At 34.1% G+C, this 17,515-nt stretch overlaps 1 long non-coding RNA gene across 1 annotated transcript in view; it reads right to left on the reverse strand.

Annotated features, from left to right (window-relative positions):
* The window catches only part of LOC128560013 (uncharacterized), a 57,979-nt gene that overhangs the window by 3,609 nt on the left and 36,855 nt on the right, over window positions 1-17,515 (reverse strand). The window contains exon 2 of the long non-coding RNA XR_008372861.1: window positions 9,274-9,387. This is a non-coding gene — a long non-coding RNA (uncharacterized LOC128560013). The remainder of the gene's footprint in view (window positions 1-9,273; window positions 9,388-17,515) is intronic.

Raw genomic sequence — 17,515 nt, forward strand, 5'->3', positions numbered from 1 at the left:
ACAATACATGAATTTTTCTGTGTTACTATAAGCATAAATCAGGATATTGCTTGAATGCATGACTCACTTAATATAATGATACCGGATTTCAGAAAGTTTTTCTAAATTTAAGGTAAAAGTCCATTTAGATGTCTGGAACTATGCCTTCTGAATTATAGAGCATATTAAACATCCGAAAGTAGAGAAAAAATGGAATTGTGCTTTAAACAATAAATGCCAAACTTCAGTGTCAAAAAAACACTATGTTTTTGTCAATGTTACAACTTACACTTTGCTATTATTTTTATTCAGCCACACGTGCACCCAGATCTGCAAAACCAGATCACTTAATTATAGGAAGCTGATCTGTACTGTTTCTATGATGTAGTCCAGGAATGAATAAATCATGACACCTTTCATTAAATGAATTAATGATTTTTAATTTTACTTCAAAACTATAATTCTCAATTTTTGTTTGGTTATGGCATTCATGTTTGGATAGTCAATCATCATTGTGATTAAATATTTTAAAATTCTTTTTAAATTTGGTTATAAAATTTCAGAATCAGAAGGGGGCTCAGAAACTATTGAAACCATTTCATCATCTTATGAATCAGTAAACTGCGACCAAGAAAAATTGAGTTATCTAAAATCATACAATGTACAAATAATGAAATAAAATTGTACCATTACATCTGACTGCTCCAGCTTATCATTTACTGAATATCTTACAGAAGTATTATCCTGGTAGCTTTTAAATATCTAGCATTAATTAGGCATTCCAGGATATGTTACCAATGGTATACAACATGGAGTCTTAAGACTGGATTCCAAGACTGGATTTATTTCTTATAAAAGTCTGTATGTGGGTACCTCTGAACAAGATGAAAAATTTTCTCAGTGGCAGAACTTTGAACATTATATCTCAAAGTTTACTCTAATTGGGTGAAGGGATAACCAGAGAAAGAATTACAATAATTTCTAAGTAGTAGGTAAGGTCAGCTACATAATTTGCACTTCCCCAGTGCAAAATGAAAATGTGGGACACTTCACTTAATGCTTGTTATTAAAGACACAAAAATTACACCTTTCCTTTATTTTATTACTGATAAAACACAATAGGTATGATGATGATACAGAAGAAACAATATTAGTTTACACATTGGAAAAAATGGTTATTGTTATATGTAATACCATAAAAACAAAACTTTTTCTTATTGCAATACATTGATTGATAATGGGATTTTTTTCTTTCAATTTTCTGAAAATTCACTTTCTAGGTCAGCAAAATTTTAATTTGTAGTAACTTTTTTTACAATTGATGTAACTGAAAGTCATGTCATTTGTTCTAGGTAAATGTAAGATCTCACATAGTTTTGATCATTTTCTTAATTTAATTTTTTATTAAATCATAACTTTATACGTTATGGGATACAATGTGATGATTTGATACACAATGTGGAGTGCTTAAATAAAACTGATTAACATAACTATCACCTCACTTGTTTTTTGTGGTAAGACATTTATAATTTACTCTTTGTTGTTTTGAAATATACCTTGAATTGTGCACATTAGATGAGATCCTACCAAATGTCTTCCCCCATTCCTTCTCCCTCCCCTCTTGTCTCTTTCCTCTCCCCTCTTTATGTTTTATTATGTATGTGTGATTATATATTGCTTTCATAATAGTATTGAGTACATTGGATACTTTTTCTTCCATTCTTGATATACTTTACTAAGAAGAATATGTTCCAGCTCCACCCAGGTAAACATAAAAGATATGAAGTCTCCATCTTTTTAGGGCTGCATAGAGTATTCCATGGTATATATCTACCACAATTTGTTAATCCATTCATGGGTAGATGGGCATTTGGGCTGCTTCTACGACTTGGCAGTTATAAATTGGACTGCATATTCTGGTGCAAATGTCTTCATTGTAAAATGATTTTTGTTCATCTGGGTAGATACCTAGTAATGGGGTTGCAGATCGGAAGAAAGATTGATATTAGTTCCTTGTGATTTATCCATACTTCTTTCCAAAAAGGGTGTACTAGTTTGCAATCAATCTTAAGAAAGATCTTTCTTCTGAAGCAACAGTTTCTGGAACTAGTAAGAATGTTCTATAAGCTTTGACACTTAGAAGAATATCTGATAATTTACTTTGATATATATTTTTTATTGCATCTAGACCCGATACTTCCCATGGAACAATTTTTTCTAAAAAAGACTGAACTCTTCTTACAAGTCAGTTTAATGTAAGTCTGATTTTAATTTAAATCTAAATTTATGTGATGGAATTTTAATGTTTCCTTTGGCAGTTCCTATAACTATGGAGGTCATATAAGAAACAAAGCACCCTCATAATTTGCACATATTTCAAAATTCCCATTTGTGTGTTCTATCACTATATTTAATCTAAAATTATCTTCCTGGTTAATCCTCAGGTCATCTAAAACAACTCATGAAAATAATGCTCCTTTTTCCTATAATTTAATAATAAGTGTCATTTCTGTTTCAAGTCTGTGGATATATGCTTTGCAATGTGGTATCAGTTATCAAAACTGTAGACTATAAATTCTTTGAAGTGTTCTAATAACTCCCCAGTATTCTTTATTGTAATATCCATGTAAGCTTTAATTGTGTAATAATGTACTTTTTTTTTTTTTTTGATAGAGTCTCACTCTGTTGCACTGGGTAGAGTGCAAACTCTTGTGCTCAAATGATTCTCTTGCCTCAGCCTCCCAAGTAGCTGGGACTACAGGCACCCACCACAACGCCCAGCTCTTTTTAGCGACGAGGTCTCACTCTTGTACAAGCTGGTCTGGAACTCTGAGCTTAAGTAATCCACTGGCCTCGGCCTCCCAGAGTGCTGGTATTATAGGAGTGAGCCACCGCGTCCAGCCTTGCAATCATTTACTGATACCATTTACTGCTTGACTTTCAGTGGTTTGTATCCCAGCACTTAGACTGGAGAGTTGCATCTCTGCAGATGTTGTAAATGCCTTAAGGACAGGTTCTTCCAACCTCCACCACAGGTCCTGACACCTCAAGCAGAGTATCTTCTTCCTCCTTTGTCTTTTGCTCTGCCACTTTGCTATGTCTATAGCCATGGCTGCCTCCAATCTGGGTTCAGGTTCTGGTTTTGTAGCCCGCTTTGGGGCTCTATTGTGTCTTGAACTGTCTCAACATATTTGCTTGCGTGCCACCCCAACTCACACACATTCATACTTCCCACGAGGTCCTCAAGCAGAGCCAGCGTGTGTGGGACTGCTGCTGGACCCAAGCCATGTGTGTGTACTGCTTCTCAACGAGGCTGAGATGTAAGCTCTAATGTTCTGTTGGGCTTCACTTGAGAAAAATATTCAAGTCCAGAGAATTTTAAGATGATAGAAGTTAAACATTAAACAAAGCATGGGGCCCTTCTCAGCAGTGGTTCTCTATGACTACTGCATAAATTACATGCTAATGAAACTGGCTGTGGCAGTAGGTAATAGTTTGACTAGTGGGTCAGTGATTTGGATATACCAAGAAGGAAAGATAAGTTAATAATGAAGTTTTGGGAAAGACTACAAATGTTTTCCTAATTATTATCCAAAGTCTGAAAATATTTTCGTTACAATTAATACTCATCAGAGACTTGACTAGAAAAAGATTTTCAACAAAACATTGATTAAACTGCCCCAGATGTCTGGCTATTTTTTCATTATACAATCTCCTTCTAATGGCACAAAACCAAAGCAATCATAAGAACAGGGATGAGAGTGTTTCAAAAATCAAAAATGTGAGCTTCTTCCTCCTCCTCCTCCTCTTCTTTTTCTTCTTGTTCTTTCTGGATTGAATCCCAAATTTTCAGGAACCCAATGTTTATTCGATATAGTCATTGGGCCACCCACTTATGTGATCAGACTTAGGCAGGCCTGCTCTAGGCCTAGTACCTATCTAAGAAATAACATTAATTATCTACCAATGGTAGAGCAATAAGTTATTTCATACTCATACACTAGTATTTAAACCTTTAAATGCTGATACGTTCTCATGCTAAGCCAATCTTACAAGAGCCAGAGAGACTTTTAACTAATCAAGTAATTTGTCCAAGGACGTGTACCTAATAAGTGGCAGAACTAAGATTTGAACCCAGAAGGTTTGATTTGACCATTGCAATGTTAACCTGATAATCAATACTTGGTTCTGGTACTACCTAGTCTCGCTTTAAATTTATAATCACAAATCTCCCTCTACTTCTCTCCTTCAATTCTTGAAAGAATTATTTACATTCGCTGTGTCAATACCATGATATATTCCACTCAACTAAAATGTCTCTTATAAAGATAACAAGTGTTATTGCCAAGGTGAATAGCCAAATTTCTGCCCATCTTATTTGATGTCTTAACATTTTTATATTTTATATTTTATTACTTACATTTAATTTTAACACAGAGTCTCACTCTACCCTCACAGAAACCTCCAACTGATGCACTCAAGCAATCCTCCTGCTTCAGTCTCCTGAGTAGGTGGGACTACAGGTGCTCACTCAGATAATTTTTCTATTTTTGGTAGAGATGAGGTCTCACTCTTGCTCAGGCTGGTGTTCTTAACATCATTTTAAATAGAATGATCGTTCTTATTAAAATATGCCACTCTTTAAAAAGGTGACTCTCATAGCATCATCCCAGATAAGCAGCATAAGAATCACCTGTGGCCACCCTAAAACAGCAGGCTGAATATTTCTCAAAGTTTGGTTCAGAAATTTGGACTTATGATCACAGACACACATACAAACACAAAGGAAGTACAAAAAGGTTTAATGATCCCAAAATGGGGCTGTCTAGGGAGAGCAGAATGATTCTCAAGCAGATTTAAAAGGGCAGGGTGAGGAGACTGGAGTAGTTTTTATTGTAGTTAAGACATGGAAATCAGGAAAGGCTCCCACACAGGGGCAAAGGTTTTCAGGGTATGAACTTCCCACCAACCCCAAAGAAGGGAGGCTTGGCCTTTCTTATTAGCTTGTCTAGATTTGGGCAGAAGGCGAACAGAGAAAAGTGAAGGCTAAGAGCTATCAGCAGTGAAACACTAAAAAATGTATTCCACCTGAAATTTTAACAAGTAAATACAATCTTGGGCTTCAAGATTTCTGTCAAATTTACCGAGTCAAGAGAATGAAGTATGGGAACCAATAATCTATCTTTACAAGCTTTCCATTAGATTTTGATGCACGTCAAGTTTGAGAGCCATGCTGTAGGTATTAATAAAATAACATTAATGTATTTTTTTCCTGTTTCGTGAGACATGCTTTCTGAGTTTCCTTTATTAGCCCTTTGCTCTGTCTCTTCTCCAAATTAAAATTTTAGCCTTTTGTACCCTATCTAAATTGGCAACAATAGCTTTAAAATCTATCAAGCACGTATGACCCCCAAATCTTCAACCCTTCTCTGGCTCTTTTCAGGATGTTTTGATCTTAACACAACTTCCTCCCTGACATCTCTTTTTGGATGCCTGTTACATAGCCATACAGATTTAACATATCTAAAATAGAAAGTGGGTTAAATCCTTAGAAACTCTTCAGAAAAATCTATTTATTTATTAATAATTAATCTCCATCTCAGAATGTCACATCAGTCTCCTCTCAGTTGCCCAGGACACAATTCTCAAAGTTGTGATATAAAATACAGTTCTAAAACCAAAGTAAGTTTTCCTGCTTTTTCTGTTAAAAGCCATAATCCAACTTATTTTACTGATTTGATGCTCCAAGTTTAGCTCAAAACATCCTCATTTGTTGTTTGAATCGGCCAGCTGCCTCTTAACTGGCCCACACTGCCTCTGTTCACAATCCCATTGATTCTTTTCTCCAGGAGCAGCCAAAGTGACTATTTTAAAATATAAATCTAATCACAGGACACCTTTGAATTAAAAAAAAAATCCAAGGCTTTCTTTTTTCTTTTCTTTTCTTTTTTCAGAGATCAACAGTTTCACTTTGGTTACAGAAATGCTAGCAATTCCAGAAAATAGATTTCTATTGTAATTAAAGTAAAATTAAAACACTTTGTGATACATAAAGATCCTTATTACCTTTGATGTGCTTATATCTCTCACCTCATCTCCAACATTTCTCAATTCCCATTAATTATACATTTGTTAATTTAAAGGTAAATTGATTGTCTTTCTAGCTCTGATAAGTAGCGTGAGAGTAAGGATTTCTTTTTTTTTATTTTCTGCAGTTCTGTGTCCTAACTTATTCTCTTGTATATGAAATTAATCTAACACATATTAGGTAATCAATAAATATTGATGACTAGATGTGCTCTATTTCAATGATTTTAGGCAAAATGCTTTTACAAATATGTGCATAAAGGTGATGCTGTATGTTCATTGCATTAAGAAATTGAAAGTAATTGACATGTCAGTCAGTGACTGCTCTGTCCATGCCCACAGGCTCAGATCAATAGCATTGCCCAGATACAACTTTTGCACAGTGGCCACCGTGTTACATTATGCCAGCGGTGTTATTGTTATAGCTCAACTTACACAGGTCAAAAGCCTGAGATTTGGTCAAACATAAACAAATTTGACTTAGCCTAAGTTTATTATTAGCTTAGAAAATAAGATACTATTTTTCTGGAAATTTAAACTAAAGGCAGAGAAGAAAGTTAGCAATTGCTACCATATAAGAAGAGAGAAGGCACAATATTTGTGACATGAGAGTAAAGATTCATAGATTACTGCTCTGTTCCCAGTGCTAACTTGAATCAAGAGCTACCCTGCAGCTTTTCTTTATAGCAGTCGGGCCAAATGTTGCTGGTTCAAATGGAGTCACAGCTGAGATGAATAGCAGCAGAGAGTGTTTTGCCACAGGTCACATTGGATTAGGGCATGTGATAAAAGTTGGACGAAGAACATCTTATTAAAAAAAAGAACAATTATCAAATATCAAACCATATTTTCACTGCACTTTTAGTATAATTTTACTCCATTGAAATAAAATATGTTGTGACAGCAGCTTAGAGAAAAGTCAGTAAGACATCTTTCTTTTTTTTTTCCATTTTTTTTTTTTTTATTGTTGGGGATTCATTGAGGGTACAATAAGCCAGGTTATACTGATTGCAATTGTTAGGTAAAGTCCCTCTTGCAAATCATGTCTTGCCTCCAGAAGGTGTTACACACACCAAGGCCCCACCCCTCTCCCTTCTATATAGATGGGGCACATAAGAAAGAAGAGGATGAAAATGCAGTTAAAAAGGTCTCTAAGCAGGTGATCAGATATTAGCAAGGATGAAAAAATGGAGAGAAAAAAATGCAAATGTCAAGGCAGTGAAACTAAACTAAAATGGCTTTGAAATGACTGAATCAAGTAAAAGTTAGAGGGAGACACACAGTAGAGTTGGCAGGGTCCCCCCTGTGGTCATTCACTTGTCAAAAAGTGAATTTATCTGGGTCGCCAGAGAGAATGTGTCTGTTAATAATGGGCACATTTTGACAGAGTCAATCTGCACAAGCACTCAAATGTTTGTTTTTCTTACATTGAACAACTCTCTGAGGCTTGTGAGACTGTTCTGCAGAACTTCTTAGAAATGAAGGGATATTCTCTTGAGGTACTTCCTCTTTGGGCTATGTTGGCAAGGCCAGCTGAGTCTCTTTTATTCTTGTATAGCCTCACAAAAACCTGCTTATTATTCTGACTATAATGTGGAATCCTAAGGGCTTGTAAAAATGTACACAAAAGAAGTAAATGAAACTGGTTGACATTCACCAATATTTTCTTAAGAATTTTAGCTCAAGGGTTATTTCATAAATAAGAGTCAGTAAACTCAGTTCAAACAAAGATATAGTTCACTTCTTTCCACCCAAATTGGTATACTAATTTTTTTAGCTGTCATGTGCCCATGGTTCTAGAACTCCCCACAATCTGCAGCCTGCATCCATGTGCTTTTAAATACCCATAAATTTTGGATCTGATTCAAACTCATCTGTAGGTCTGTGGTTTTAATAAACACAGAAATAAATTCAAGAATGCTCATCACTATGTGGCTCATAAATGAAATAAAAGAACTACTTTTCTCATCGTAATTTTAAGCAGACTAAGTAAACTTAGGGGAACAAATATCCTGCCGTTTCAGAAAATATTTTCAAATGATAAAATGAAGTTATCAAATTTGTGTATCTGCACAAACACCCAACGGCACACAGGCAGACACAGTAGAATATATGCTGATTATAGAAATTAATTTAGTTTAGTATTGATTTATTTATTCAGTCAGCAAATATTTATGGAATGTTTCTATGTGCCAGGGCCTATGCTATAAGATGAGGGAAAAAATTATATAGACTTAGTTCTTCTCTTGAAATCTTTCCATAATGCTCTCTTAGAAAACACAGTTTAAAGCCCAGAATAAGAAGTAATCTGAATCACAGCCCCCTTGCTTCAAGAAATGCAATCAAATTGTGTCGATAAAATATATCCAAACAAATGGGTATGTAGTAATACACGTCCCCACATAATGAGTGGTGTTGGCAGAATTACTCTCAGACATATGAGAAGAGGAACAATTTCAATGTAAATGTGTATGCAAAGGAAAGGCTTCTGGGCAAGTATTTTACTTTCTATGAATACTAGAGTGACCTCGGATTTTAAAAATGCAAAAAAAAAAAAAAAAAAGTCTAAAGAAAAGCATTCCAGATGCAAGGAAGGACCATCTACCAAAAGGCAAAGCTATTTGCATAAAAATTATATTTAATGTACTGGAGATGATAAATATGTTAGGAGAAATTCATTTTCCTTTTAGGATATTTAAGGTAAAATTTAATTGTTAAATTGAGGAAGAAGAGTGTTTTGTATTTTTTCACATACAAAAGGACATGAGTGTTAGTGCACAGAAACCGGTAGGGAAGTAGAACAAGCTAACCATGATTCAAAGGATACTGAGTCCCTTTTCAATGCAAGGAGGCGTTTTTTCCCTTGATAGAAGAAACTGTGGGAGTCCCTCCAACAAGGCAATGAATGCTTCCTTCCTCCAACTGATGTAAACATAGGATTCTAAAAGCTGGCAACTTCACCCTTTGCTAGACACTTTCCTTTAAATCAATGGGAGCTATTGCTTTTTTGTTCTTGTTTTTTTTTTCCTCCTTAGAATTAATATTAGGGTATCTATAATTAGGTTACATTGCTTGTATTTGTAAGGCAAAGTCCTTGTAAGGTAAAGTTGTAGTTCAGTCCTTTACCCAGGAAGTGAACCATATACCTGTACACTGTACCCATTAGGTGGAAACTTATCCAACAAACCCTTTCCACTCCCCACTCACCTTCTTGTGTTTTTCTCTCATGTGGGCCTGTAGTTGTTAATGTGCTAATTTTGTATTGAGTACATGGGATGCTTGATTTTCCATTCTTGAGATGCTTATGATGTTCTCCAAATCCTTTCAGGTAAAAACAAAAGATACAAAGTCTCCATATTTTAATGGCTGTATGGAATTCTATGATATACATATACCAGCTTATTAACCCCCTATTCATGGGAGATAGTTTTACTTTTAATCCATATATTCATTTCTCTGGATATTTTGCTGTGGAGGCAATCAACCACTGAGGGTTTTATCTTTGATGGTGAATGCATAATGGATAGTCCTGAAACAATTGGCATGACAATCACTAGGATTTTCATCTGAGGTAAACTGAGATACGATGTAGGAGAAGGGGAGCTCTAGACATATGAGTAATTCAAATGCACTAACAGTTGGGGGCTCAGCTGATCTGGAGAATGCTGAGCTAGCAAGTGTGAAAGGAGCCAATTAAAGCCCTAAATACACAATGAAAGTAATAGTGAAGACACTAATCACTTATTACAAGGTATAAACAAGAGTCTAAAATTAAGTTAATGGCAAGTTTCCTATCGTTTTATGGAGTGGACCACCAAAGGAGGGTGAAGAAGAAGGGCTAGATATAGAAAAGTACTGAGTACTGACTCAGAGTGAAGAAAAGTATTTTCAAGCTTCCCTAATAGGGAAACCTCAAAGTAGAAATCTCTGGGCTTGGAACACAGCAGAGCATGGCCAGCAGAGAGTCTTGAGTCTTTGACAGCAGCTTCCTATGGAGGCTGTAGTTGAATGTTCACCAAGACTAGTATGAATAAGATAGCTTTACCCCATGAGTCATGCCAAGTAAAGGCATTGTAATTACTTAAGATTGGGCCTAAAATATCATGTAAAATTTTATTTATTTATTTTTTTGACCATGTGCCAGATTCCTTACTTAGAGGATAGTGAGTAGACCTCAGTGGAAGAAAAATTTGAAACAGAGAAGACAACTTTCCAGATGAGAGATTTAATTCATCATCATAACATTAAATGTAAATGATCTAAACATCCAAATTAAGTGACAGAGATTTTCAGATTCAATTTTTTTAAAGGCCATGAGGTTTATAAGGAATTCATTTAAAATATAAAGACAGAAAGTTTAAAGCAAAAGGAAAGTGATATAACAAGAAGACATTGTCAAAAAGGAAGTTTCAACTGCTATATTTCTTATGAACAAAGTAGATTTAAGAAAAAAATAAGAAATAAATAGAAGATTATAATGACAGCATCAATTTATGGAGAAAACATAAGAATCTTAAAATATGGATGCTCTAACAACAGAGTTTTAACAGTCATGAGGCAAAAACTGTTGGAACTGAAAGAGAAAATACAAATGTATAACCATAGATGGAGACATAAATGCTCCAAATAGTAATCGATAGAACTACAGACTAGACACCAAAAAAATATGAAACAGAGGATAGAAGACTATGATCAACAAGCCAATGCCAAGATTTTATAGATAAAGTGTTGCAGTAAACAGTCCTGGCCGGAGTCCCAGAGATAGGACCAGCAATCAGAATGTTATGGAGAAGCAGAGGGATGCAGCTCACTCAAGCATACAGCCCTTAATTTTATTTCTTGCAGGCTTATATACTCTTAACAACACTAAGTTCTGCACATATACATTGTAATAATAAAACTAATTGGCAGCCAATGGTTTATATGATAAGAGTACAAAGAAACCATACAGAGCAACCACAAAACCTTATTCAGCCGTTTGTCTGAGAAAACAGGTGAAACATGTAACTGAGATGCACATTAACTTATCTTGTTTTCCACTTCCAACTTCCCTTCCAGGACATTCCACAGACAGCCAGACTCTGCCTTTTAGGGCCTGCCTCCTACATGATTAGCTTTCTAATCACTTTGGAGGGTCTTAAAGGAACATCCCTTCATATGGACTCTGAGAAAGCTTCTTCAAACATAAGTCAATGGCGCTCAAAATTACATTGAGGTTATAATAAAGTTTTAAGGAATCTCAGTAACATCGCTTCATTCCATAATATCTATGGTTGTTTTCATATAACTACAGCAGAAATGAGTGGCTGTTATTGAGACAACATAGCCTGTAAGACTTAAATATTTACTATTAGGTCCTTTAAAGCAAAATTATTGACCTTTGATATTTAAGACAGGAACAACACTATCAATCAACTTGACTTTATGAAATATCATCAAGCAGTAACCAAATCCAACTGTGTGCACTAAAATGGATATGGAACATTCACTAAAATAGATCATATTCTGGGCTATACGATACACTCAAATAACATAATTAAAATCTTGTATGTTCTCTGAATTTTACAGACTTAAAGTAGAAATCAGTGATAGAAATATATTGGAAAAATCTCCAAATATGAAGAAATTAATAAGCAACTTTATTATATTTATTATTTATCCTTATAGGAAAAATAATACATGTGCTATACAAACTCAAGAAATAGAAAAAGAGAAAGTATTTTTCACTTTGTTTTATGAGTTCTACATAACAAATCTCGACCAGGAAATTATAAGAAAATAAAATTGTGAACCAACATGAATTATGAATATGAACATAATTATCTTAAAATATTAGCAAAGAAAGTACAGAAATTTATAAAAATATTCAACATGATGATCAATTTGAATTTATTTCAGGGAATACAAGATAGGATCAACATTTGAAAATTAGTTCATTTCATAGTGAAACATATTAAAAAGAAAATCATATGACCTTTAAAACAGTTTATCTTTAAAGATAATTTATCATTTATCTTTATAGAAAAATGATACCTGTGCTACACAACTTCAAGAAATAGAAAAAGTATTTCACACTTTATTTTATGAGTTATAATAATGTGTAATAAGTTCTAATAATAATGTAAAAACACATTATAGAAATTCAATTAGTATCTATGATAAAAATTGAAAGCCATCTATGAATTAATAGAACTTAACCTGTTTAAAAGTATCTACCAATCTTTTAAAGACAGCATTATACGTAATTTAAAACAAAAGTACTGAATAGTTTCTGCTTAAAATTAAAAAAAAGATACTTTCTATCAAAATCTTATTCAACGCTGTACTGAAAGTTGGAATCAGCTCAGCAGTGAAAGAAAAATGAATATAATACATACAAATTTTTTAAAAAATTAAAATTGTCTATGTGGCTGGCAATACTACTGTCAATATAAAAAATCAGAAAAAAATCTATAAAATGATTATTAACATGAATAAGTGAGTTCACCACAGGTATAGAATGTAAGTTAGATATAAAAATAATCAATTTCAGGGTGGCACCTGTGGCTCAAAGGAGTAGGGCACTACACCCAAATGCCAGAGGTGGTAGTTTCAAACCCAGCGCTGGCCCAAAACTGCTAAAAATAAATAAATAATCAAGTTCATTTGTAATTATTATCATTAACAATTGGAAATTAAAATAAAAATTACTTTCATGATCGTACCAAGAAAACAACATACACACACACAAACATACACTCACAGTAAGTGCCAAAGAAAAAGGATAGACATTTTAATAAAGGAAAAATCTGAAAGAAATTTGTAATGTACAAGTCACATTTGACTTCTGCAATTACAAGAGATGTTCAACATGACTTGTACTCATCTTCTTTTTAAAAAGGGGGAAAATGTATTAAAATTAAGTACTTCATGTATAAAATCAAAGACACAATACCTTTTTTTTTTGTGGGTTTTGGCCGGGGCTGGGTTTGAACCTGCCACCTCCGGCATATGGGACTGGTGCCCTACCACTTTGAGCTACAGGCGCCACCCCACAATACCTTTCATAGTAGCTCCAAAGAAAATGAAATACATCTAACAATGGATGTTAAGGATCTCCATAAAGAGAACTATGAAACCCTGAGAAAAGAAATAGTAGAAGACATTAACAAATGGGAAAACTTACCAGGCTTGTGGCTGGGAGGAGTCAACATTTTAAATATGTGCATACTTCCAAAGCAATCTACAGAATTAATACAATCTCCATCAAAGCACCAACTTCATACTTTAAAGAACTTGATAAAATGGCATTTTGTTGCATATAGAGTCATTAAACAAAACTGAATTAGCTAATGTAATTTTAAGAAATAAAAACAAATCTGGAGGCTTTATATTACCAGACTTCAGGTTATGCTGCAAGTCTATAGTGATCGAAACAGTATGGCACTGGCACAAAAATAGAGACATAAATCTATGGAATAGAATAGAGAACCTAGAAATGAACCCATCTCACCACCACATCTCACCACCAGATCTTCAATAAACCAAACAAAATCATGCACTGAGGAAAAGAATCTTTGTTTAATAAAGGGTGCTGGGAGAACTGTTTAGCCACATGTAGAAGACTGAAAGTGGATCTGCACCTCTCACTACTTAACAAAAATTGGAAATATATTTAAAATTAGGACATGAAATAATAAAAATTCTAGAAAAGAGTGTGGGGAAAATGCTTGACAATATTGGGCTGCAAAAAGCTTTTATGAGGATAGCCCACTTGGCAGTTGCAGCAACACCAAAAATAAATAAATGGGACAAATTAAGCTAAAAGCTTCTGCACAGCTAAGGATACCACAATGTAAACAAACACACAGCTTTCAGAATGTGAAAAGAAACTGCATGCTATGAATCTGACAAACGGTTGATATCTAAAATCTACTGGAAACTCAAATTAATCAACAAGAAAAGAGCAAACAACCCCATTTATAAATGGGCAAGAGACTTGAACAGAACCTTCTCTAGAGATGACAGACGGATGACCACAAAACATGAAAAAATGCTCATCATCCCTGATCATCAGAGAAATGCAAATTAAAGCCACCCTAAGACATCACCTAACCCCAGTGATGTTAGCCCCAAAGCTGTAGTTGCTGATGAAGATCTGGAGAAAAGGGAACCTGTTGCACTGCTGGTGGGACTGCAAATTAATAGAACCTCTATAAAAAGAAGTATGGAGAGAATTCTTAAAGAATTCTTAAAGAACTAAAAGTAACCTTTCATCTGATCTGCAATCCCATTACTAGGTATCTACCCAGAAGAACAAAAATCATTTTATCACAAGGACGTTTACACCAGAATGTTTATTGCAGTTCAATTCACAATTGCCAAGATGTGGAAGCAACCCAAGTGCCCATCAGCAGAATGGTTAACAAACTGTAGTATATGGGTACCATGGAGTACTAGTCACCCATAATAAAGGATGGACACCTTACAATAAACAACAAAGTAGAATAAATACATAAACCAGCAACATAGTCATCGCTTATCATTATCAAGTATTATGCACTGTCCATTATTGTATGTTCTATACTTTGCTTACAACTGGTGGAGAGTAGGTTTGTTTACACTAGCCTTGCCCCAAACATGTAAGTAATGTGTTGCACCGTGAGGTTAGGATGATGCAATACCACAGGGCAACAGGAACCTTTCAGCTGCATTATAAACTGAGGGGATCCCCATCATAAACATGATCTCTCATTGGCCGAGACATCGTTATGGGGTATATTTTTCAAATCAACTTTATAGTTCTATGAATTTTTACATATGTATATTTTAAAGCCATAATATTAGAAATTTCAATATCTTTAATACCGTCAACACAGCACAACACTTGATCTCTCTCTCCAAACTTCACTGTCCCAGTTATTGTTTGTAATTCAGTAACATTTTAGTTTCATTCTATGTTTTTAAAGAGATTTTTTTTTTTTTTTGTAGAGACGGAGTCTCACTGTACCACCCTTGGGTAGAGTGCCATGGCGTCACACGGCTCACAGCAACCTCTAACTCTTGGGTTTACCCGATTCTCCTGCCTCAGCCTCTCGAGCAGCTGGGACTACAGGTGCCCGCCACAACGCCCGGCTATTTTCTTTGTTGCAGTTTGGCCGGGGCTGGGTTTGAACCCGCCACCCTCAGTATATGGGGCCGGCGCCCTACTCACTGAGCCACAGGCGCTGCCCATTCTATGTTTTTAAACCCACATATTGAACAATATTTTTACAGGTTTACAGTACCCTGTAAAATATTTTTAAATCTACTGACATGTCCATTTTGATTTATTTTATTCAGCACCTTGTTTCTCAGACCTTCCATCTAGAATATATTCTTTTCTTAATAAAGTAAAATTATTGAGATTTTTATGATGGTATACTCTGTTTTTGTTCTTTAAATAAACTAAAATTTAAGTAACTTAAATTTTACTCTAATACTTGAATGTGAGTTAAATAATTTAACTTCAGAGGGCATGTTATTTTTGATAAACATCTTGGCTTCACTTTTTGCTTTGTGAATTCTGTGGTCAATCTTAAATATGTCCCTTTAGTTAATTTTTTCTTAGTAAAATTAATGTTAAATAATCAGTTTATCTTTCATATTTTACCTGTATTTCATCACAATGTGCCTTAACTATTAATCAGTTTTTATTTGTTTTGATTGAGATCCATTACATTTTCTGTTTTTGAAATTTTATGTGTGTTTAACTCTGGAAGATCTTTGTGTCTGACAACCTATTTTATAAGTTTGCTAACCCTCTTTTCCATTATTCACTCCTAATAATTTTCTGTAAGCTGAGCAGCACCGAGGTCTCTAAAAAAAATTTCTGTAAGCTGTTGAAATATGCATTAGTTATTCTTATTTTATCATGTACTATATGTCTTTTTTTCTTGTTCAAGCCCCCCACCCCACGTTCTCCCCTCTTGTTCTTATATATTTGTATTTGTAGCTATTTGTGTATCTATCCATATGCTTAAACATTTGGTTTAAAAACCTTTTTGGAGATCCCTAAAGGTTTTTACATATCCATATGAATATCTATCAATAAGGACTCTATTAAAAATTAAAGAAATTGTTGAGCTATTTATTAATTAACTTATAATAATTAATTTTAGAATATCAACAGTAAACCTATTACGTATTAAGATAAATGAAAATGCTGTTATAATGCTTCTATTTTATTAAATATTTTCAAAACAGAAGAATTACACTGCAAAGAATGGAATTTTTACAAATCCCTTTAACATTTACCTTAATAGAAGACAGCTGTTTTTTCAAATCTCCTACTATCAAACTTTTGCTATATGTCATTTTGGTTGAGTATGTAAAGAAAATCAAAGTTCATACAAATATGTAGCTAGAAAAGAGAGAGTGATTTTAATAACATTTTCAGATAACTAGACATATTTTTTTCTATTACACTAAAATTTGGCAAGTGACAGTGTCTTAAGGGATAATCCCAATGTGAAATATGGAACCATATCAGTGAACTTTTCATACTGTTACATTAAAATCCATCAGTTTATCTTACAATATAAATATATACTTTACCAAAGCAATGTTATGAGTTGGCCAGTTAGAAAATATTGATTTACTGAGGTATTCAAATTTTCTGAATGTTGACATATTTTATTATGCAAATCAAACAATAACCTTTGTTACTATCACCATTGATCTCATTAGACAAGTTTTTTAGAATTAAGAAGCTGTCAAGTTTGTGGTGGCGGAGACAAGTTACAAAAAATTCTAATTTTCACTCCAAGGCCTACTTTCATTATTGGCAACAAATACTGTCAGCTGTTTTTATGACAGGCTCACATTGTTCATTTTCAAGATAGTATTTGTCAAGTACCAAAGTCTGAATAACCATGGTTTGCTTGTCAATTAGTATTTCAACAAAAATGTTGTGCTCCGTGAGTATGTAGCTGGACTAGCTAAATTCAAACCATCATACAATCTATTTTTTTGTTGAAATAACTATTAAAGTTCCATATGCAGCACACTGTTTTATATAATACCTACACCCATGCAATTACAGAGAGCACCAAAAAGGTATATAGCCAAGAGTGTGGGTTATAAATGATGATGATTATAATTTACTCTTTTTTCACACTGTTTTAAAATATGATTTGGTCTTTTAATTATTTTGTATTTTAATTGCAAATATGTGATGATAAAAATTAGTTAGTAGTATAACCTTTCAAAGATGCCAACATTTTTACACAGCATTGTTTTTGCAAATTTCAACATAGTGGGAAAGCTGCGAACTCCCTAATAATATATATATATTTTTTTGGCCGGGGCTGTGTTTGAACCCGCCACCTCTGGCATATGGGGCTGCCGTCCTACTCCTTAATAATATTATGAAAACAATTTTGATCTCATGGATGCCTCGAAAGTGTCTAAAAGATCCCGAAATATTTAT

The sequence above is a fragment of the Nycticebus coucang genome, chromosome 11 (assembly GCF_027406575.1).
Source record: "Nycticebus coucang isolate mNycCou1 chromosome 11, mNycCou1.pri, whole genome shotgun sequence".
NCBI classification, from domain to species: Eukaryota; Metazoa; Chordata; class Mammalia; order Primates; family Lorisidae; genus Nycticebus; species Nycticebus coucang.